Source organism: Macaca nemestrina, chromosome 6 (genome assembly GCF_043159975.1).
Source record: "Macaca nemestrina isolate mMacNem1 chromosome 6, mMacNem.hap1, whole genome shotgun sequence".
NCBI classification, from domain to species: Eukaryota; Metazoa; Chordata; class Mammalia; order Primates; family Cercopithecidae; genus Macaca; species Macaca nemestrina.
Genome location: NC_092130.1, coordinates 18,663,068 through 18,687,766, shown reverse-complemented (window position 1 = coordinate 18,687,766; position 24,699 = coordinate 18,663,068). Strand labels below are relative to the sequence as shown.

Sequence of the window (24,699 nt, the reverse complement as noted above, 5' to 3'; positions counted from 1 at the left end):
AGAGAAATCCATTTAGTAAATTCCCAAAGTTGCAAACCATGCGGACCCACTCAGAGTCCCACTGGGACTGGACAGTCCCCACTGGATTATACTGGATATGTGGTCACAGAGCTTACATCAAATTACCTGACCAGTGGGCAGATAGTTGTGTTATTGGCACTATTAAACCATCTTTCTCTCTACTGCCCATAAAAACAGGTGAACTCCTGGGCTTCCCTGTCTATGCTTCCTGCGAAAAGGGAAGCATAGCTATAAGAAATTGAAAAAATGATAAATGGCCCCCTGAGAGAATCATACAATATTACAGGCCTGCCACTCAGGCACAAGATGGCTCGTGGGGATACTGGACCCCCATTTACATGATCAACCGAATCATACGGTTACAAGCGGTCTTAAAAGTAATCACTAATAAAACCGGCAGAGCCTTAACTATTCTAGCCAGGCAAGAAACTCAGATGAGAAATGCTGTCTATCAAAATAGATTAGCTCTTGACTATTTGCTAGCAGCTGAAGGAGAAGTCTGTAGGAAATTTAACCTTACTAATTGCTGCCTACACATATATAATCAAGGGCAAGTAGTTGAAGACATAGTTAGAGATATGACAAAACTGGCACATGTGCCTTTGCAAGTGTGGCATGGGTTTGATCATGGGGCCATGTTTGGAAAAGGTTCCCAGCGCTAGGAGAATTTAAAACTCTTATAATAAGAGTTATAATAGTAATAGGAACCTGCTTACTGCTCCCTTGTTTGCTACCTGTACTTCCTCAAATGATTAAAAGCCTCATCGCTACCTTAGTTCACCAAAATGCTTCAGCACAAGTGTACTATATGAATCACTATCGATCTGTCTTGCAAGAAGACATGGGTAGTGAAAATGAAAGTGAGATCTCCCACTAATAAAACAAGTGAGAGTCTCAACAGGGGGGAATAAGGGAGGATACCAGCCTCGTATCATCTTATGCCCAATTTCTGCCTCCAAAGAAAGAAGAAGTAAACACTAAAAGGCAGAAATGAAATCCACAGGCAGACAGCCCAGCGCCACACCCTGGGCCTGGTAGTTAAAGATCGACCCCTGACCTAATCGGTCATGTTATTTATAGATTACATACACTGTATAGAAATGCACTGTGAAAATCCCTATCCTGTTTTGTTCCGCCCTAATTACCGGTGCATACAGCCCCCAGTCACATACCCTATGCTTGCTCAATCAATCACGACCCTCTCACATGCACCCGCTTAGAGTTGTGAGCCCTTAAAAGGGACAGGAATTGCCCACTCGGGGAGCTCGGCTCTTGAGACAGGAGTCTTGCTGAAGACCCTGGCCAAATAAACCCCTTCCTTCTTTAACTTGGTGTCTGAGGAGTTTTGTCTGTGGCTTCTCCTGCTACAACATGAAAAGAACATATGTGGTGTTATTGCAATACTTTATCATATTCTAGGCAAAGGACAATTAATGTTAAAAATAAAGCTGGGAGAGGTACCTCTCAGAGTAAAATATAGCATCTTTATTCATCAAAAAATGCCAGCAGGTTAACTTCCTCAAGGGAACATTATGATAATTAATTGAATCATGGCTAGAGAGTTATTTATTTAAAAAATAAAAATAAAAACTGAATACCTTAAATTATTATCATGATTTCACCACAATTATCTCCAATTTTTCCCTTTCTTGATTTAAATTTCAATAGCATTTATTGCTTCTTTGAGAAAAACAGAAAATCACTGATTGCTAGAGCACAATCTCTTTTAAGAGGTTATGAGAAGGGGCCTGGCACAGTGTCTCACACCTGTAATCCCAGCACTTTGGGAGGCCAAGTTGGGTGGCGGATCACTTGAGTTCAGGAGTTTAAGACCAGCCAGAGCGACATAGTGAAATCCCATGTCTACTAAAAATATAATTAGCCAGGCATGGTGACATGTGCCTGTAGTCCCACCTCCTTGGGAGGATGAGGCAGGAGAATCACTTAAACCTGGTTGCAGTGAGCTGAGATCGTGCCACTGCACACCAGAGTGCACACCAGTCTGAGACAAAGCAAGACTTTGTCCAAAAAAAAAAAGAAAAGTTATGAGGAGGATAAAAAGATGCAAACTTTAATGAATACCTAATTTTGTTCAACTTTATTTCGCAGAATAAGTGTACTTCCACTGTTTGGCAGCTGTACCTCAAAGGATTCAGCAGAAACCAACACTTCTATTTGATATTAAAAAAACGTGGCCAGGTGCGGTGGCTCACGCCTGTAATCCCAGCACTTTGGGAGGCCAAGGTAGGTGGATCATGAGGTCAGGAGATCGAGACCATCCTGGCTAACACGGTGAAACCCTGTCTCTACTAAAAATACAAAAAAATTTGCTGGGCATGGTGGCGGGTGCCTGTAGTTCCAGCTACTTGGGAGGCTGAGGCAGGAGAATGGCATGAACCCATGAACCTGGGAGGCAGAGTTTGCAGTGAGCCGAGACCACACCACGGCACTCTAGCCTGGGCGACAGAGTGAGACTCTGTCTCCAACAACAACAACAAAATCATGAAAACCAGAATATTAAATTGAGTTATCCCAAGTTACACTCTTGCTTGGTGTACCCTTGACTTCTAGTCCTCTCATTCTATTAGATTGTTCAATGTTTCTCTCTTCAGTCTGTGATCATTTTGGGTTTAAGTGCTCATGGAAGCATAAGGATATATTTTACTTTCAATATATACAAGGAATGCCCTCTGGAACAGATGTTGTTTCTGATACATGAAACAAACAAACGGAATACGAAAAACATTTAGATTAACAGTTGACATGTGCAGGAGCTCACTAACTTCAGGGCTTGTATATAGCATGAAAATTGTTCAGCTGATAAATCCTGATCAGAATATGTCCATAATTAGAATTACCACAGGAGAATGCCAGTCATGAATCCACTCACAGAAATGTAAAAATCACTCTAGACTCTGGTAGAGAAAGAGAAAACATACGTACTCGATAAAGTAAAAGTTATTAGGGCATAACCTGTATAGCTAACCAGTTGTTTCGAACCCAAATAAATGATATCAATTATTTCTTTCTAAACTAGATTAAAAAATAAAGTTCACATTGGATATTTCCTATGATGCCTCAACTAAAAAAATTAATGTTTAAACTGACTTTAAAAGTATTAAATCGGGCCGGGCGCGGTGGCTCAAGCCTGTAATCCCAGCACTTTGGGAGGCCGAGACAGGTGGATCACGAGGTCAGGAGATCGAGACCATCCTGGCTAGCACGGTGAAACCCCGTCTCTACTAAAAAATACAAAAAATAGCCGGGCGAGGTGGCGGGCGCCTGTAGTCCCAGCTACTCAGGAGGCTGAGGCAGGAGAATGGCGTGAACCTGGGAGGCAGAGCTTGCTGTGAGCTGAGATCCGGCCACTGCACTCCAGCCTGGGCGACAGAGCGAGACTCCGTCTCGGAAAAAAAAAAAAAAAAAAAAAAAAGTATTAAATCAATAGGTATAAATGTTCTTCCATTTGTAACTTATTTAGCTCAGGTAATCATAACAGTGTACCATAGACTAGCTGACTTAAACCACAGAAATGTGTTTCTCATGGTTTTGGAGGCTGGGAAGTCCAAGATCAGGCACAGGCAGATTTGGTGTCTGGTGTGGGCACTCTTTCTGGTTTGCAAACAGGCTTCTTCTCATTTTGTCCTCACATGCAGTGGAGAGGGGGATTAAAATCATCTCTCTCAGTTCTCTTCTTACAAGTACACTAATCCCGTGATTAGCACTGCACCTTCATGACCTAAGTGCTTCTCAAAGACCCCACTTCCAAACTGCACTGCATTAGGGATTTAGGCTTCATCATACGAATTTAGGGGGAACACACACATTCAGCCCATACCAACCCATTTGTTAAGTTGCAAAATTCTTTCCTTTTTTGTTTTAGCATAAATTCTAGGCTCCTGTGAAGCACTGTAATTGTACCTTCTTGATTTCCTCTTGGAACCAATCATGCATTTATCTGTGGAGTCAATTACTCAGAAGTTCAATAACATTCAAATAATTTAAAAAATCTGTTTTAAAAATTAACATTTTTAAACTAACGACCAAACAAATCTAAATAATGCTATAAGTGACATTTCATTCAAGCAGTCATGTCTATAAGATCATATTTACCTGATTCAATTTAGTTGCTTCCATAGGAAAGGGAGCGAATAATGAAACATCTTTTCCTGCAAGATTTCTTAAATGTTTCTTTTAATTTTTATTTTTAAAAATCAATGCAATTCTCACATTGTTTGGAATAAGCTTTGTAATGTAATATCAATAAGTTATAATAGTGAATTATTTATTAATTTTGATGAGGTAGAGTAAATCCACAGTATATCTTTTAGTGTATCTGTGTGTGTTTGTGTGTGCACTGTAGTTTTATTTTAAACAATTTTTTTTTTTGAGTTAGAGTCTTACTATGTCACCTAGGCTGGAGTGCAATGGCATGATCTTTGGCTCACTGCTACCTCCACCTCCCAAGTTCAAACAATTCTCCTGCCGCAGCCTCCTGAGTTGCTGGGATTACAGGTGCCTGCCACCTCACCCGGCTAATTTTTGTATTTTTAGTGGAGAGATGGTTTCATCATATTGGCCAGGCTGGTCTTGAACTCCCAACCACGTGATCAGCCCACCTCAGCCTCCCAAAGTGCTGGGATTACAGACGTGAGCCACTGCACCCAGGTTATTTCAAACCAATTTAAATGTCACCTTGTCATATAAATCTTAATGTGCAAGAACAAATAAATATTTCTAAGTTTAATCAGAGAAAAATATTTGTATTCTTATTCATAAGTATAATGTTTGTATACTTATTCATTCTATAAAGTTTCACTTACCGTTATCATTTCATTGATAATATTTGACTGCTGTCCTCATGTTTTATATATTTCAAGGCACTTGAAATCCATTTTCCAAGTTGATCATCTTGGAATCTCAGTGAAATCCATATAAAGAGGTGCCATAATTCCCCTTTTAGGAATAAGAATATAGGGAGATGGGTGATCAAATGATTTTCTGAAGTTTTGACAGTAAGTCAATTGTTATGCTTTGTCTAGAAGTGTTGTAATTCTCAAAGGTTAGTAATTTTATAGCATTCTAACCCATAATATTATAATTTATGCCAAACCTAAACATAGCTCACATAAAACATAGTAATATGGTTCAAAACTACTATAATATTAGCTTAGAGTTGCATTTCACAGCTTTTTTTTTGGATTTTCATAGACGATGTTTTTTTGAATTTTTTATCATGATAAAACACAAGCAACATAAACTTTACCATTTTATCCACTTTAAAGTATACAGTTCTGTGTTATTAAATACATTCATAATGTTATACAAGCATCACCATCATCCATTTCCATAGCTTTTTCTTTTAAGCTGAAACTCTAAACCCATTAAACACTGACCCCCCATTCCCTATTCCCAACAGCTTCTTGCAACTGCCATTTCGCTTTTTGTCACTATGATTTTGACTACTTTAAGCATCTCATATAAGTGGAATCAGACTTTTCATGACTTGTTTATTTCACTTAGCACAATGTTTTCCAGATTAATCCATGTTGTCTCAAATGTCAGAATTTCCTTCCTTTTGAAGGATATATAATATTCCATGGTGTATTCCATATTTTGCTTATCCAATCATGAGTCAATGGATACATGGGCTGCTTCCACATTTTAGCTTTGAATAATACTACTATAAACATAGTTATTTACATATCTCTTTGAACCCTGCTTTCAATTTGTTTCAGTATATACCCAGAAGTGGATTTACTGGATAATATAGTAATTTTATTTTTAATATTTTTAGAAACCACCATACTGTTTTCCATGGTGACCATACCATTTTTCATTCCTACCAACAGTGCACAAGTGTTTAAACTTTTTTACATCTTTAGCAACACTTATTTTCTGGGTATTTTGGTAGTAGTCATCCTAATGGGTGTGAGGTAGTATCTCATTGTAGTTTTGACTTGCATTTCCCTCATCATTAGTGATGTTAAACATCTTTTCTTTTTTTTTTTTTTTTTTTTTTTTTGAGACGGAGTCTCGCTCTGTCGCCCAGGCTGGAGTGCAGTGGCCGGATCTCAGCTCACTGCAAGCTCCGCCTCCCGGGTTCACGCCATTCTCCTGCCTCAGCCTCCCGAGTAGCTGGGACTACAGGCGCCCGCCACCGCGCCCGGCTAATTTTTTGTATTTTTAGTAGAGACGGGGTTTCACTGTGGTCTCGATCTCCTGACCTTGTGATCCGCCCGCCTCGGCCTCCCAAAGTGCTGGGATTACAGGCTTGAGCCACCGCGCCCGGCAAACATCTTTTCATATGCTTGTTGACCATTTTATATCTTCTTTAGAGAAATGTTTAGTCAAGTCTTTTGCCCATTTTTTAATCAGGTTGTTCATTTATTATTGTTGAATTTTAGGAGATCACTATGTATTCTAGATATTAGTTTTTATCAGTTATATGATTTAAAATATTTTCTTTTGTTCTATGGGTTGCCTTTTTACTCTGTTGACAATGTCTTTTGATGCACAACTTGAAAAGCGATTCAAAAAGTCTACTTTTTCTATTTTGTTATTGTTCCCTGTGCCTTTGGTGTCATCCCCAAATCGTTGCCAAATACAATGTAATGAAACTTTTGCTCTTTGTCTTCTAAGACTTTCACCATTTTAGGTTTGATAGGTCTTTGATCCACTTTGAGTTAATTTTTGTATATGGTCTTAGGTAAAGATCCAACTTCATTCTTCCGCATGTAGATATCTAATTTTTCCATCACCGTTTGTTGAAGAAACTGTCCTTTCTCAATTAAATGGTATTGGCCCCTTTGTCAAGAATCACTTAACCAAACTTTTGAGAGTTTATTTCATGATTATCTATTCTATTGTTGTAGGTCTGTGTGCCAGTGTCACAATGTTTTGATTACTGTAAGATTGTAGTAAGTTTTGATATCAGAAAGTGTCAGTCCTCCAGCTTTAGTTCTGTTTTATAAGACATCTTAGGCTATTAAGGGTATCCTGAGGTTTCATATAAATTTTAGAAGCGTTTTTCTATTCCTACAAAAGACATCATTGGAATTTTAATACCATTTGTATTAAATCTATAGATTCCTTTAGGTAGTATTGACATTTTAACAATATTAAGCCTTCCAATTCTTTAACATTTGTATGTGTCTATGTCTTCTTTACTTTCTTTCAGCAGTGTACTGTAGTTTTTGTTGTAAAAGTCTCTGATTTAATTGGTTAATCCAAAAATATTTTATTTTTACTAATGTTACTGTGAATGAAACTGTTTTTATAACTTCCTTTTCAAAGTGTTGTCAGTGTACAAAATGCAATTAACATTTGTGTTGAGTTTGTATCCTGTTACTTTGCTAAATTCATTTTTAAACAACACAGTGAAATTTATAGTGTTTTTAACATATAAGAGTATATCATCTGCAGAAAGACATAATTTTTTTTTTAAATTTTCAATTTGATGCTTTTATTTATTTATTTATTTATTTATTTATTTATTTATTTATTTTTGCCTAATTACTCTGGGTTGAAAAGAATTGGAGAAAGTGGGTAGCCTTATTCCTGATCTTAGAGGAAAAGCTTTCAGGCTTTGAACATTGTGATGTTTGCTGTGGATTTTTAATACATGGCTTTTATTATGCTGAAGGTTTTTCTTCTATTTCTACTTTGTTGAGTGTTTTTTGTTTTTTAGTCATAAAAAAGTGCTGTATTATACCAAATGCTCTTTTTACACCCATTGAGATGATCATTTGTTTTTTTTTCTTTCATTCTGTTAACTTGGTGTATTATATTGATTGCTTTTTTATGTTGAACCATTATTGTGTTCTAGAATTAAATTCCACTTGATCAAAGTGTGTAATCCTTTCTAAATGTTGCTGAATTTCTAGTACGTTGTTGAGGATTTGTGCATTACTATTCATAAGGGTTATTGGTATTTAGTTGTCTTTTCTTATAGTGCTGTTGCCTGGCTTTGGTAATAGGGCAATGCTGGCCTCATCAAGTGAGTTAAAGAATGTTGCTGGCCAGGTGAGGTGGCTCACGCCTGTAATCACGCCTTTTTGGAAAGCCAAGGCGGGTGAATCACAAGGTCAGGAGTTTGAGATCAGCCTGGCCAATATGATGAAACCCTGTCTCTACTAAAAATACAAAAATTAGCCAGGTGTGGTGGTGGGCACCTGTAGCTGTAGTCTCAGCTACTCAGGAGGCTGAGGTAGGTGAATTGCTTGAAGCTGGGAGTGGAGGTTGCAGTGAGCTGAGATTGCGCCATTACACTCCAGCCTGGGTGACAGAGTAAGACTCTCAAAAAAAAAAAAGAAAATATGTTCCCTCCTCTTCATTGTTTTGTGATGTTGAAGAAGCAGCACTGATGTTAGTTGTTCTTTACATTTTATACATTTTGTTACAATTCACCAGTGAAGCCATCAGGTCTAGGACTTTTATTTTTCAGGAAATTTTTCTATTACTGATTCAGCCTTGCTAGTTATAGGTCTATTAAGATGGTCTATTTCTTCATAAGTTAGTCATGTTAGGTGTTGTGTTTCAAAAACTGTGTCCATTTTATTTAGATTATTTAATTTGTTGGGCTACAATTGATCACTTTAATGTCTTATAATCCTTTTAGTTTCTTGAGAATCCATTGTAATGTCCCCACTTTCGTTTTTGCTTTTAGCAATTTGAGAATTTTATCTCTCTCTCTCACTGTTTTGCCTTTTTTTTTTTTTTGGTACATCTAAAGTTTTGTTAATCTTTTCAGAAAACAATTTTTGGTGTCATTGATTTTATTCTTTTGTTTCATTTTTTTCTGCTTTAATCTTTATTTCATTTATTCTGCTGGCTTTGGGTTAAGTTTCTTCTTTTTCTAGTTCTTTAAATTGTAAAGTTAGGTTGTTGATTTAAGTCCTTTTTTGTCTTGTAAGGATCTATAGCTATAATTTTCTCCCTCAGCACAACTTTTGCTGAATCCCATAAGTTTTTGTATATTTTATTTTTATTAGACTCTAAGTATTTTCTAATTTTCCTCGTGATTTCTTCTTTAACTCATTGGGTGTCTATTAATAAGACTGTGTTGTTACAATTTTGTGAATATTTCAGCTTTACTTCTGTTATTGATTACTACTTCATCTCATTATGATGAGAGAAGATACCTGACAATATTCATATTCATATACCCAGTTTTTTTTTTTTTTTTTTTTTTTTTTGAGACGGAGTCTCGCTCTGTCGCCCAGGCTCCTGTGCAGGGGTGCAGTGGTGCTATCTTGGCTCACTGCAAGCTCCGCCTCCCTGGTTCACGCCATTCTCCTGCCTCAGCCTCCTGAGTAGCTGGATCTACAGGCGCCCGCCACCACATCCAGCTAATTTTATTTTTGTATTTTTAGTAGAGACGGGGTTTCACCGTGTTAGCCAGGATGGTCTCGATCTCCTGACTTCATGATCCACCCGCCTCGACCTCCCAAAGTGCTGGGATTACAGGTATGAGCCACCGCGCCTGGCCTCATATACTCATTTAAAAAAATCTATTAAATGTTCATTTGTGGCCCAACATGTGGTCTATCCTGGAAAATGTCTCATGTCTATTTGAGAAAAATGAGTGTCCTGTTGTTGGGCAGTTCTGTATCTGTCCGTTAGATTGAGTTGGTTTATTGTATTATTTCAATCCTCTGTTTCCTTACTTGTCTGTCTAGTTGTTGAGAGTGAGGTATAGAAGTTTCCAACTATGATTGTAGACCTGTTGATTTTTCCCGTCAATTCTGTCAGTTTTTGCTTCATACATTTTGATGGTCTGCCATTAATTGTGTAAATGTTCATAATTGTTACATCTTCCTGCTGTATTGAACCTTTTATTAATATATAATCTTTCTTTGTCTCTTGTAATTTTTTTTTTCTCATTTAAAGTCTATTTTGTCCAACATTTATACAGCCACTTTTGCTCTGTTTTAGTTATTTGCATGGAACAGCTTTTTCAGACCTTTCACTTTCAACCTACTTGAGTTTTTGGATATAAATGAATCTCTAGTATCTCTCTTTTTGTCTATTCTGCCAATATTTTAGAGTAACTACTAACAAAGGAAGACATCTATACTTTTTTGGAGATTTAAAAAAAATATGCTTTACAGCTCTTTTGTCCCTCACTTTCTATGTTACTGTATTCTTTCATGTTCAGTCGATTTCCTATAGTTAAGTGTTTAAGTTAAATCTTTTTCATTTCCTTTTATATTTATTCTACAGCTGTTTTATTTGTGCTTACATGGAGGTTGCATTTAATATGCTGAAGTTATAATATTTTAATTTGAATTTGTAGCAGCTTAACTTTAAAGGACTGGGCTACTATTATTTTATATATTTATTTATTTTTTGAGATGGAGTATTGCTCTTGTTGTCCAGGCTGGAGTCCAATGGCACGATCTCGGCTCACTGCAACCTCTGCCTCCCGAGTTCAAGCTATTCTCCTGCCTCAGCCTCCCAAGTAGTTGGGATTACAGGCATGCACCATCACACCTGGCTAATTTTTGTATTTTTAGTAGAGATGGAGTTTCACCATATTGGTGAGGCTGATCTCGAACTCTTGACCTCAGGAGATCCACCTGCCTTGGCCTCCCAAAGTATGGTGATTACAGGCGTGAGCCACCCTGCCCAGCCTGGGCTATTGTTTTTTAAGTTCAAATGAAAGACCTATGCTGAATTTTTTTTTTTCTTGAATAGCAAGAAACTTTTACTTTTCTACCTATATTTTACTGACAACATGAAGCATGCTAGAAAGGCAAAGATTTCAGAAACTTTTCTTTATTCAATTATTTTTCTTAGCGCTCAAGTACCACAAAATTGTTCAAAGTCTCTTTGAAAAAGGAAAGAGGGATAGATATTATTTCCTCATTTCTTTACATTTTAAATACATTTTTGGAGTATTTCTTCAAAGCTAAATGTACAATGTAGTTAGTTTCTCTCTGTCTTCTATAAACCGTAAGAGAGGGAATAATTTTACATCAAACTCTGATTACAGTGCTATGACACAGATTTAAAGCTGTTGTTCAAAGCTTTTCTTGATGTGTTTCTTGAACGACTGTGGAAAATTAGGAAGGAAAAAACCCTCTAAAATGGTTTATACTGTGTTTACTTACATATTTTTGAGATTATATGCTGTGAGATTGGAGAAACATTTAAAATTGGTGCAAGTAACTGAAGAAATGCTGAAACATTTTAATGGAGACTGAAAATGGGAGGATTAGAGAAAAAAATAATTAGGTTATTTATAATATATTGTAGTTTTCCTCTTCTGTTTATCTTGTAGAAATATTCAAAATTTTAATTCTCTTTTTCAAGGAGGCAAAGGACTTACAATATTTTGATATGACTTTACATAAAAGAACTTTATAGAACTAGTCTCATAATACATCATTGATAATAAAAGTTCTTTAGTTGCAATCTATTATTTCAAAATAACGGCTTAAGTTAACCCACTATTTAGTCTTGTAGATAATGTAATTCATTGGATGATATTTTTAAGTGTCTAGAGCTTATTCTAAAACAGTAGAATTAATTTTTTTCACATTTCCAGTAGAATTGATCTTAATATTTGAGTGAATGTTTTTCTCTATTGATCAAATTTATAAGTAAATGCGCAAAGGTAGTAAAAAGGAATACTCAGAATGTCTATAATTTCATGTCTCTTAAAGGCAGCTTAATTGTTAATATTCAGGTAATGGCATTCTGGTAAATGTAACATATAAGCATGCTTTACTTGACAAGTTGGAAAACTAATAAAATTAAAAGCTTTATAATCACCAAGATGTTAATCTGGAAATAGCTGCATTTCATTAATATCTGAAATGGTGATTTCACCTTCATCATAATTGTTTTCTCATTTTTCTCTTTATTGTTATTATCAAAGTGGTAAATTCAGAGATACACACACACTCTCGCACACACACACTTATGCATACATTTTATACATAACTATCTACATATATACATATATTTGCTTGTGTGTGTGTGTGTATGTGTACTGAGTGCCCTGATGGTTTAAAAAATTTTGGTTTTGGATCCGTCCTGGCAGAAATAATTTTACTGTAATTTGGATTCTGGAGATTTCTTGAGTATAGGAATATTTGTACCTCAAATAATTTAAAGTGTCTATTTCTACCACAAAATGTCTCCATACAAAGGAGGCAATTTGACTATTTAATTTCTATCTTTAAAGATACAAAAACATTATAATTTTTGTTTATTTATTTATTTTAGATTCAGGGTGTACATGTACATGTTTGTTACGTGAGTAATATTGTGTAATGATGGGGATCACATATGTTTTTGAAAAGATATATTGTATGTATCATAATGTATACTGGACTAAATGGTAAAGAACCATTACTTTTAGAGATCAGTATTTATTTTACCCTAAAAGACAGTTCCGATATCTTAGTTACTACTCTTGAAAAGTATCAGTTTTTCAAGACAATACTGTGTCCCGTGCCGCCATATCAACACTTTAATTTACATTTTCCTGTTTCTACGATACAAAATGTTACACGTTTAACTTTTCTGAAATTTGGATGTATGTAATGAAGAAACATTGTATGTGGGATTTACTTTCAAAGTCAGTATCTAAAGTAAGAATTATATGGTATTAAAAATAGGCTTTAATTTTTTTAATGTTCATGGATAACAAAATGTATGTAGGATTTACTGTATGCTAATTATGTTTAGTACATGCAAAACAGGGTCATGTGGTCAAAATTATATATCTGTAAACCCTAAAATCTCATGTCATTAGGGATACTCTGAGTACTTGGGAATGAATGAGAAAAACAGGAAATACCCTTCTGCCAGTTCAAGCTCACTCTGGCTCTATAATCACGGTGGGCGTATAGTCTATTTTCACACTGCTATGAAGAAATATCCGACTGGGTACTTTACAAATGAAAGAGGTTTAATTAACTCACAGTTCCATATGTCTGGGTACCATCAGAAAACTTACAATCGTGGCAGAAGGCACCGATTCACAGAGGTGAAGCAGGAGAGAGAATAAGTGCTAGCAGCGGTAATGCCAGATGTTTACAAAACCATCGGATCTTGTGAGACTCACTCTTGTCATGAGAATAGGTTGGGGGAAACCAACCCTATGATCCAATTACCTGTACCTGGTCCTGCCCTTAACACATGGGAATTATGAGGATTACAATTCAAAGTGAGATTTGGATATGGACAGAGAGCCAAGCCATATCAGTGGGGAATGACCAATCCAATGAAATCCTCGGTTTCTTTCTCTCTCTCTCTTTCTCTCCCTCCCTTCCTCCTCTTCTCTGCTCACCCCCATTCTTTTTTCTTTCCTTGGCTGAAAAAAATAGGGTTGAATTTGTGTGATTATAATATGATCATTAAAAAAGTCTAAAGATATAGTAATAAAGAATGAAGACAGTAATGTATTTTCAGCACAGTAGTTGTGCATTAAATCTCTAGATTTAGAGTCATCAACAGAAATACCTTAGAGTAGGGGTTAGTAAAGTATTAGATTTCTAACAGTTGCATAAAAACATTCTGGAAACTGGATGTTATAAAAAAGTGATCAAAGAGGAATAAAAGTCAGGAGTATATATTTATGCCAATTCTTCAGTTTTGGTCAATTACTAGATGAAATTATGAAAAAACAGAATTTATCGAAACACATGATTGAAGTAGTAAATCTAATGAAATCATTGCAGGTAGTGTTGGAATCAAATTGTAATTATTAAAATGTTGGGAATACTGCGATACTTAGCACCTACTTTCTATGAAAAATAGCATTGGAATATTGATAAGAATTTCATTGAATTTGTGGATTGCTTTGGGTAGTATGCATATTTTAAAAACATGAAACACAGAAAACCTTTCTATTTGTGTCTTCTTGAATTTTTTATCAATATTTTGTAGTTTTTGGTGTATAGCTCTTTTGCTCCTTAATTATTAATTAATAATTAAAAATACTCGTTTTAGCTATTATAAAAGATTGTTTTTTTGATTTCTTTTTCAGCAAGCTTATTGTTAGTGTATAGAAACTACTGATTTTTTGTTTGTTGATTTTGTATTCTATAACTTTACTTAATTTCTTTATTAGTTCTAACAGTTTTTGGGTGTAATCTTTAGCAAACCAAATCTAACAGCACAGTAATAGCACCATTCACAATGCTTGGGATGCAAGGATAGTTTAACGTATGCAAATCAATAAATGTGGTACATCACATTAACATAATGAAGGACAAAACCCATTTCAATATATGCAGAAAAGGTATTTGACAAAATTCACCATTCTTTCATCATAAAAACTCTCAGCAGATTAAAGAAGACAGGTACCTCAACACAATAAAAGCTATATATGACAAGGAAGCAAATTCCTGACATCTCATTTCATATACAATTTTTACTCCTTGAGAAGCACTGAAGAACAATTTCTGTGAATAAAATATTTATTTATTCTAATTTGTACACATTTAAAATATAGCAGGCATGAACATTATTGAGAATAAGAACTTATCCTGAAGATTCTGAGAATGGAGGGCCTGGGTTGATAGAAAAATAGTGTGGTACTTCAGATTGATTTGGCTTCTGTCCTTAGAAAGAAGCCATGAAAAATATGGTGAGTGATGAGGTAAAAGATAAAACATCTAGAATTATTAAAATATAAAAAAGATAAATTATATATCTTGGAAACTTTATTATAATAACATAATAGCAATCATTAACTAATTATCATAACCCTAATAACAATCATTAACTAATTATACATGTGACTATATATGGTTTGCTTCACAAACAATTTCACATTTTCTCCTCCAATCAATCTTTTGCAAAATATATTATTAGTACCCCTATTTTACAGAAAAAGAAATTGAGGCTTTATTATTGAGAGATTCAATAATCTGCCCAAGAGTTTGCAGACAGTAAGAGGGTGGCAGGACTGGAGCGAAGCCTGAACTGGTCTAACTTCAAATCTGGTGCCTATCACCACCTTGTTGAAGCTTGTAAGAAACTTGAAGAGTTAATGCCTGAATTCCATTTGTCCATTCATATTAAGTGGTTCCTTTGTCATTTCTTGAGCTCCTCAAGATAGAACTCTCCATCAACCCATTTTTGAAACCTTGTCTAATGAGTTTTATTTATTGAGTTGAAATCAGTCTCCCTATAGGTTGAATGCATTGGTCATATATTTTTGCTTTGTTCGTAAACACAGAATATTTTTTACATGAGTTATTTTGTGTGTACCTTCCTCTTATTCATTGGAAAATATGATTTGAGTGCCTACTATTATTCCCAGAGCCAGAAATATAGCAGTAAGCAAAATAGATCAATTTCCTGCCTTTTAAGGTTTTAGATGGTGTGAAGAGGTAGGTAATAAAATAAATGAATGCAGTGTGTAATAGGGAAGGAAGCTAGGCAATGTGGGCAGTGACAGGAATGAAAATTTTAAGCAAGGAATTTGGGAAAGGCTCACTGAGAACTTAGCCTTCTGAGAAAAATGATTTGTAAGGAGAGCAGGTATAGTACAAGCCTTTTCAGGAAGAAACAGTATAAGAAAGAGCAAGGGAGCCACTATGATGGGAGTTCAACAAATACATGGAAAATTGGAGGAGATGGGAAAGGAGAAGTGACTGGAGTCTGCTAGTGAAGGGCCTCAGGCCACTGTAGCGCAGTTTCTCAGGCTCAGCACTATGGATATGTTGGGCTAGATGACTCTTTGTGGTAGGGGACTGTCCTGTGCTCTATAAGATGTTTGACAGCATCCCTTACTTCTGCCTACTAGATTCCAGTAGCATAAACAGCCAATATTATGGTAACCTCAAACATCTTCCGGTATTGCTAAACATCTTCTGGTATTGCTAAATGTCAGAGGAGGTAAAACCCACCTCTCTCCAACCGTTGAGAAGCACTGTTTTACAGGCTTCAACTTTCAATGTAATGAGAAGCCACTGTACTGTTTTAAGCAGAATAAAATGATCTGACTCACATTTTAAAAGCATTATTTAAGGCTAGGCATGGTGACTTATGCCTGTAATCCCAGCACTTTGGGAGACTGAGGGGGTAGATCACTCGAGGTCAGGAGTTCGAGACCAGCCCGGCTAACATGGTGAAACCATGTCTCTACTAAAAATACAAAAATCAGCTTAACATGGTGGTGGGTACCTGTAATCCCAGCTACTCAGGAGACTGAGACAGAAGAATCGCTTGAACCCAGGAGGTAGAGGTTGCAGTGAGCCGAGATTGCACCACTGCACTCCAGCCTGGGTGACAGACTGAGATCCTGTCTGAGAAAATAAAATAAAATAAAAGTGTTCCTTATTTTTAGGCCTTATTTTCTTATATTAAAAAATTTCTCACCTCCTTTCAATGAACGTCCTTGTATAATGTGCCTTTGATCTCTCTCACTATGTTTGACTTTCATCTGTTTTCCACACTCCAATTAAAAGTGTGTTTTTCACACTTCAATTAATAATTAAGATATATCTTTCTTAAGTCATATTATTCATTTCCTCCCATGTGATGGAGTACTTAGATGGAGTGAAAAGATATGGAGATATGGGGGAAAGTATCATTCCTTCAAATTTTCTGTAAAAGATAGAGATTGTATTGAGTTTTATATGTACAGTTCCCCAAGAAGAGCACATTATAAAGCAGTAGCTAGTAGAAAATCCATACTAAAGAGATGATCTTTAAATAGCTTAGCTACATAGCAGCCTGGCAAAATTATCAATCAACAAGTATGAATGAAGCTTCTGCCATATACGAAGTATCATGTTAGACATAATAATCAATGATATTTATTGCTTTGCTTTTAAACATAGCCTAGTATATCTACTATGTAAAGCTCTTTTCTGTTTTATTATCAACAGTGTTTCTCGTATAATTTGAATTATAAACTCTGTAGAAAATGTGTCACTGCTATTGTCACCAGTACCCACAGTCACTAAATTGTCATTTTCCTCCATGTCTTTCTCTTTCTGAGTGTGTGTATATGCCACTGTGTGCAAATGATATTCATACAGTCTGGTAATGCAGCCATGTTTTACTATTTTGTTTTTGAATTTAAGATACATAATTTCACTTGCTGTTCTGTATTATGTATTCTGGATTTGTCTGTGAAATCTTTAACATGGGAAATTATGTGCAGGCAGGATGCAACCCATATAGATAGATAGATATACCTGTTTAGTGAGATATAGATAGATAGGTATAGCTGTATCTCAAGGCTGAAATTTGTTAGAAAATATAAATTTTCTTATATGCCATGCAAAGAATCAGCATAACTAATTATTTTTAAGAATTCCATATTAATGTTCTCATGTCTGAAAAACAATTTCCAAAATTTAAAAAAGAGGCTAAAAAATTATACTTTAGTAGAAGTTAATGGGATTTGAATAATGGTTTATTCTTCAGAAATTATTGGGAAATTGTATACACTGCCATGTGACTTTTATTTATTTTTAAAAACAAATTCATATTAGCCTTCAGATAAATATCTTTCTAAAATGCATCTCATATATTTATATCAACACCATTTAGGATTTTCTTGAGGTTTCATTGACCTTACTATGAATATTGATTTTTTATTGCATTGTAATATATGGGGGTTCTTAAAGACTATTGAGATGCATTAGTAGGTCTATTTTCCTTATATCAAGAACTTCCAGATTAATTTATTTTGGAGCAATGTGATCATTCATTCATTTTCTAAACTTTTTTATTCAATAATGAAACATTTATTTAACTTCTCTAGACCAAGAATGGTGCTATGCACTGAAGATACAAATATTTTTAAAAGCTCTATATCCTTTTCTTAAATATAAAAAAATCATTTTCCTCAAATACGAGTTCTATTCTGAATAATATAAATAGGTAACTATGGAGGCCCTGGGAGGGAAACAAAGTTCAACTGGAGGAAGGTGGGTAGGACAATAAAGCAAAAAAGATGAGGGAAAGACTTGCTCCAGGAAGGAATAAGGTGACTTCTAAAAATCTTGAAGTTTAAGAAGAATTTAGCCTGATTTGGAAATGGTTGTATTGGTCTATTTTGCATTGGTATAAAGGAATACTGGAGGCTCAGTACTTTATAAAGAAATGTTTATTTGGCTCTTGGTTCTGCAGACTGTACAAGAAGCATGGCATGGGCGTCTGCTTCTCAGGAGTCCTCAGGAAGATTTTGCTCATGGTTAAAGGCAAAGGGGGGGCAGGTGCATCACCTGGAGAAAGAGGAAGTAAAAGAGATAAGAGGCAGTGACTTGCTCTTTATAAGAACCAGAGTTCCTGTGAACTAATAGTGTGAGAACTCACTCATTACCTCAGAGAAGGCACCAAGCCATTCATGAATTCTACCTGCCAGACCCAAACCTCTCTCACTAAATCACGTCTCTAATATTAAGGATCACATTTCAACATGAGATTTTTTTTTTGGGGGGGTGGGCAAATATTTAAATCATATCAGTGGTATAACAAAAGCAGAAGGAGTTATAAGTGGAGGACATGGAAAGTGCTCAATCTTGAGACATTGATCCATTCATGCTGTACAAGGAGCTTATTTAGTGGAATCACCAAGTCAAAAGAGTGGGAATAATGAAAATAGTTTAGATTACGGTATGGAATGGTGAACAGAGGAATATTTCTAGTAGGGGACTTATATGCATGTTGAAATTTTTGATCTGTTCCTAGAGGTATTGGGATGACATTGAAGGGGCTTAGGCAGGGATGTAAGATTTGTGTTAAAGAAAGATTACAGTAATGGCAAGTACAGAGATGTGATTAGAGAGAAGCAAATATTATAGAATTAGGAAGATCAGTTATATATCTGTTGTATACAATAGAAAACCATTCCCTGAGTTCAAGGGTACAGAATCTAGAAATATTGTAGAAATCATATTTAAAGTTGATGAATGAATATGAAGGAAAATACAGGAGTGTTCTAAGATGAAGTCTTTATTGTCTAGGTCACACAATTGAGAGATTCGAATTGAGCTTCCTTTCAATGAGATAGAAACAATAAGAACAAGAAATAAATTTGGTGTGGAAAATTAATTGTTTCATACAGATATTGTAAGCTTAAGATATTTGGATAATTCCCAGGTTTGGCTATTTCATAGACTGTGTGTATATTCAAGAGCTCAACAGAGAATTCTAGGTTCAAGATTTAATAGTGTCTACAAAGTTATAAACCAATAGTGAATGTCACTAAGGGAGAATGAGCAAGACTACAAAGAAGGAAAAATGAGAATTGAGCTGTGGCGAGAATTAATTGGAATAGGAGGAATAGCTTTCAGATAATACTAATGTGTTATTGAGTAATAGGAAGACAATTACAAATGTTAGAGTGTTCAAAATTCAAGAGAAGAATTTCAAGAACAGAAGAATATTAATACTGAATGAGGCAGGGGTTAAAAATAAGTAATTTTTGGTAGGCAGAAGGGGTGATTAAGCAAAAGAAGAGTTACTTATATCCTGATAGAAACATTTTTCAGTGGAAGATAAGAAGTGGATCTCTAGATGTAGTGAATGAGCGATTAGGATATGAGTAAACAGAGCAGTGGTAAACATCTCTCTATCAAAGCCTTGGTTGTAGACAACTAGTGAGGAAGAGTTTCAGTATAACACTTCTGAGCTGAGGACTACTACTAAGCCCAATTATTACACTGGCATTTCCTCAGATTTGTCTTTGCCATGCAGCAGATCTAGATTTAATGCTCCCAATTCAATGATTCAAAATTTAATAAAAATTAAAGTCTTCAAACCCATGTTACATATGCCATTGTATTAGGCCAGACCTGCATTGCTATAAAAAAAAATGAGACTGTAATTTATAAAGAAAAACTTTAATTGGTTCACATACAGAAAGCATAATCTGGCATCTGCTCCACTTCTGGGGACGCCTCAGGAAACTTACAATAATGGCAGTAGCTGAAGCAGGAGGAGGCACATCTTAAATAGCAGGATCAGGAGCAAGAGACAGAGTCAGTGTGGAGGTGGGCTACACATTTTTAAACAACCAGATCTCATGAAAAGTCACTCACTCTCACAAGAATAGCACCAGTGGAATGCTCCTAAGCCATTCATGAGAACCTATCCCTAGGAGCCAATTACCTCCTACCAGGCCCCATCTCCAACATTGGGGATTACAATTTGACATGAGATTTGGGTGGGGACAGAGTTCCAAACCATATCACCATATACATATATTCTTTTAAAAAAAGGAAACATAAAACAAAGAAAGGCACATGGAAAAGTAGAAATTAGAATAAGAAGTCCATAAGAAAACATAATAGTTCAAGCAAGTATGTATCCATATTGTCAGATGATTTTTTTAAGAAAGATGACATTGGAACAAAAATCTCAAAGAAGAGAGACATAGAAGAAAAGACAGAGGATTCAAAACAAACAAGAAGATGTTGAAAATAAACTAACTATAATTAGGAACACAAAATACTTTCTGAAATATATAAGCCAGATGAGAAATGGCAAAGAGGAGGGAAAACATTACTACTAAAATGTTAGTGATATAGGAAGAGAAAAAAAACTAGGGAAAATTCAGCAAAACCAAATGGAAAAAGAATAGACACAATAGCCTAGAGAGGAAGCTATAGATATAGAAGAGGGACAAATGACATTGAACATATGCATATGTGATGTTATTAAGGGTTGAGGGTAGAGAAACAAAAACAGCAAAAAAGGCAATAAATAAATTGTTTTTGATGATAAAGGAAGATCTGAATCTGAAGATCAATAACAACAATAAAAAAAAGTGCAGCGTGGTGAAAACAGAGACATTTGCTGATAAGTTTCTTAATATAAAAAGATTCGAAAATTCTATGAATATTCAGGACAAAAATTTAAAAAGAAGAGAGAGTTTAATAACCATAGCAAAAATTTCAATATAATGAAGACATTAAGAAGGCATTTAAAGGAGAGACTAAAATAACAGAACTAAATAAATCACATTTATATGAATAAATATAAATGTTATAAATTGATTATCAAAAGCAAACATTTTCCAGTGAAAAAAATGAAAGTAAATAAGGGGTGCAGGGGTCTTCATCCTGAAGGATCCTGTGATTCACATTAAAGAAATTTGTATGCCTTTTCTCCTATCAGTCTGCCTTTTGTGAGTTGGATCTTCAGTGAACCTTCAGAGGGCCAAGGGGAAATCTCTCCCTTGGCCCCCACAGTTATGGCATAGTCTGAAGGATCCCCAAAGCCACTCTTCTCTTCTGGAAGCCACCATGAAGAGAACCCAGAAAACTGAAAAGCCAGCAGAAGAGTAAGAACTTCTCTCCGGTCAGGCTCCCAGTCTTCTCTCTGTGCAATCTGGCTGGGTGGATGGTAAAACTCACTGTTCTGTCTCAAGGTTTTGATTAACGGGGAAAAAGGATTTGTGTGACTAGACTTGATATGGTGACTCTGGTGTACTTTTCATACTTCACGGTATGAATATTTATATTGCTTGATCTCTTTCTGCTCAGAAATGGATTTGGTTTTGCTGCCATTTTCCTTTGTCTTTGCTTTTTTGTGTTGTTCTGTCATAAAGAAGGTCACCATAGACATGGAACCCCTATTAGCCTGCTGTTCAAGATGGCCCTGCAGACCAGTGAGTTTTATGGTGCTGACTTGACCAGTGTCCGTTAACACAAACTTTTCTGCGGTTCTCTAAAATAAAAAACAGGTGATATTTTGCTCTCATCTTATTTTATGTCCTCCAGAGCTTCATTTCTCACCACATGGGAAGACTTTCTCTTGGTCTCTGCCATCGAGAGGGAGTAAGTTCTCAGGTCACTTAGGCGGCCAATCTGAAAAGATTGTGAGCCCGAGACATGTAAGACTTTAAATATACACTTTTTGTTCTGAAAGTGCAAAGCTTTAGGTGAGTTTTTTTCTTGAAAGTTCTCATCTCTACGGGGCTTTTGTTGTTTGAAGTCTATATCTAAGCTTGAATTTTGGGGGATCATGGGGACTGCCCCTTCTATGCCCTCTCCAGGAGCACCTCTTGCTTATATAGTAAAAACTTGGGAAATTACCACCTAGACTTTACATGAAGAGACTTTGTGGTTTAGCCACTGTTGGAATTAAGTACACCCTTGAAAATTCTAATTGCAATAGCCAAAAGATAGATCCTTCACATTGGACTAAAATTCCTAAATTTAAAACAAAAGATTTTAGAGATCTCTTATTATAAACAATTGATGCGAAGACCAAATTAAACGAAGGACACATAATAGTGTCATAGCTAGATTTAAAATTCTCTTGACTAAATTAAAGAGCCAAAATCTGACCTAAAACAGTTAAATCTAAACTGCCCACATGGCTTGCATGCAGGATTAACGATGGAGCCTGCTCCCATTAGTAGTCTGGTACTTAAAATTTCCGCTGCAGCATGGGTTCACCTCCTGATAAGTGAACAGCAGTGGCCACTCTCCTTTATGGTTTAATAGTTAAAACTCTGCACTTTCACCTCCATAGCATGGGTTTAATTCCAGGTCAGAGAACCAGTTCTTCTTGTTTTGATATTTGTGTGACATTGGGAGTCCTAATTTATTATTGATCCTTTTCTCTTTTGGGGATTGCTTTTAATTTTCTGTCATCTTCCATTATTGGGGTACATGGAGCTTTTGGGTCTTCGTGGGTGGATGGTCAGCTGAGAAACTAAGACTCCAGAAAATATGACAAAAAAGAAATGCAGGTTATACTCTATTTATGGATAGCAAAACTTGCCCATCTTGGAGCTGTGTTCGATGGTTCTGGATCTCATAAAAACAAGTTGCCACCACTTTGGAGAAATTTTGTACATCCTTGGTGCAGTCATAACCTTTCTTAAGGGACTTAGGAGGATACCTTTGGTAAAGAAGTTCAAAAGCCTGAACTATCAGCTGTTTGTCCCAGCCAAAATCTGGTAATAACAGGTTTGAAAGAATGTTTTCTATGAGTTCTATGTTTAAAAGTCAGCTTAATTAAAAACTAATCCAAACTATATGTAAATGGCTTTCTGCTTTTTCTCTTTAGATCCTGTTTTGGAATTTTTTTTCAGTTGACTAAAATACTTTTTTTAGAATTATGTGCTTGATTTCTGTTTGCCTCCTTTCTTAAGAATTGTTCTCCTGTTTACTTTTCCCTACATTTTCTTCCTCTTTGCCCTCTTAGATACCACACGGAAAAATCTAAAGAAGACTTCTAATGACTGAGATCTTTTAAGAAAATCAGAAAAGGCACATTCACTTCTTTTGCGCGGGGAGGGATCATCTGTTTTCTTTGTGGATTTTCAAGAGTAACAGGCATATTCTTCTCAGGTCAAAAGCCTGGATGTCTACAGCGTTGTGTTATCTGATCTCTTTGGCTTTTGAGTATGGCAGAAATACTTTGTATTGTGAGAAAACTTGACCTTGATATGTATGATGGATAGGTAAGAGATAGAGTTTTAGAGGTTCGTGGTAGCAGTTGGTTAGAGTAAATGGTTATTACTACAGCGGGTTGCTTGTCTATTTGCATGTCTGAGTAGGAAAAGCATGGTTTGGAACACCTACAGGTTATGGAAATACTCCTCTACTAAGGGAAAAGCCTACTCATAAGGGATGGAGTGATAACAGAGTGGGCAGTCCTTGCAGGGGGGTGCACTGTGGAAACATTTCACTATCTTGCCCCATGGCATTGTCCTGTTTTTGAAGACCTAGGATTTAATGTAAAAATGAAATCCAGCCCGGCACGGTGGCTCACGCCTGTAATCCCAGCACTTTGGGAGGCTGAGGCGGGCGGATCACGAGGTCAGGAGATCGAGACCATCTTGGCTAACATGGTGAAACCCTGTCTCTACTAAAAACACACACTCACAAAATTAGCCATGAGTGGTGGCAGGCACCTGTAGTCCCAGCTACTCGGGAGGCTGAGGCAGGAGAATGGCGTGAACCCTAGAGGTGGAGTTGCAGTGAGCTGAGATGCGCCACTGCACTCCAGCCTGGGCAGCAGAGTGAGACTCCATCTCAAAAAAAAAAAAAAAAAAAAAAAAAGAAAAGAAAAGAAAAAAAAGAAATCCTTGATTTGGAGGTATCTGGTTTGGCTTTTCATCTGTGCCTGCTTCTCACATATTTAAATATGCGACCCAAAAAACTCTATATTTTCTTTCGTCTACTCACTAAAGGGCTTCACCCTAAAGCCAATAATCTAATTAAGAAACAAAGTAGCTAATAGGCCAAAATACAGTTTTCTGAAAATAATTCTTCATTTGTAAGGGCATCTCCCTCCCTGCACCTAAGCCTCCATTAACTTTTAGATTGGGGAAGATTGGGGAAGAAATTGTTCGTAAAACAAATCTTGCCTTTGTTTAGATCTAAGTTCTTTGCCTTTGAGATGTACATTTTCTACTTAGCTCCACCTAAGACTCATGGGCTTTGGAGATCCAAATTTAGAGTTGCCTGGTTAACAATTGTTTATGACATAAAACAGATAATCAAGAGGTTAGTAGTCTAAAGTCAGGGAGAAAAATATTTGAGAACTGGCAAATGAAAAATCTTATAAATCTATAAAATTTGCTCTGTGTGTTTGCATGTCTACATGTTTATATGAGTCATGTGTTTGTTATATTTTACTACCAAATTTTATGAAAGACTTCTAATTAACTGACTTAAGGAAAAAGTAAATGCTTTAATCAAATATTTTATCAGGAAAACATTGAAATGCCTTATAATT

At 35.9% G+C, this 24,699-nt stretch overlaps 1 long non-coding RNA gene across 2 annotated transcripts in view; it reads right to left on the bottom strand.

Annotated features, from left to right (window-relative positions):
- Nucleotides 1-24,699, bottom strand: part of LOC105480800 (uncharacterized) — a 186,703-nt gene that overhangs the window by 28,672 nt on the left and 133,332 nt on the right. Inside the window, exon 5 of one of the 2 annotated variants that reach the window (XR_011624496.1) lies at nt 4,845-4,977. This is a non-coding gene — a long non-coding RNA (uncharacterized lncRNA). Of the gene's footprint in view, nt 1-4,844; nt 4,978-18,120; nt 18,225-24,699 lie in introns of those variants that run through there. The other variant, XR_011624497.1, reaches the window with a different exon arrangement.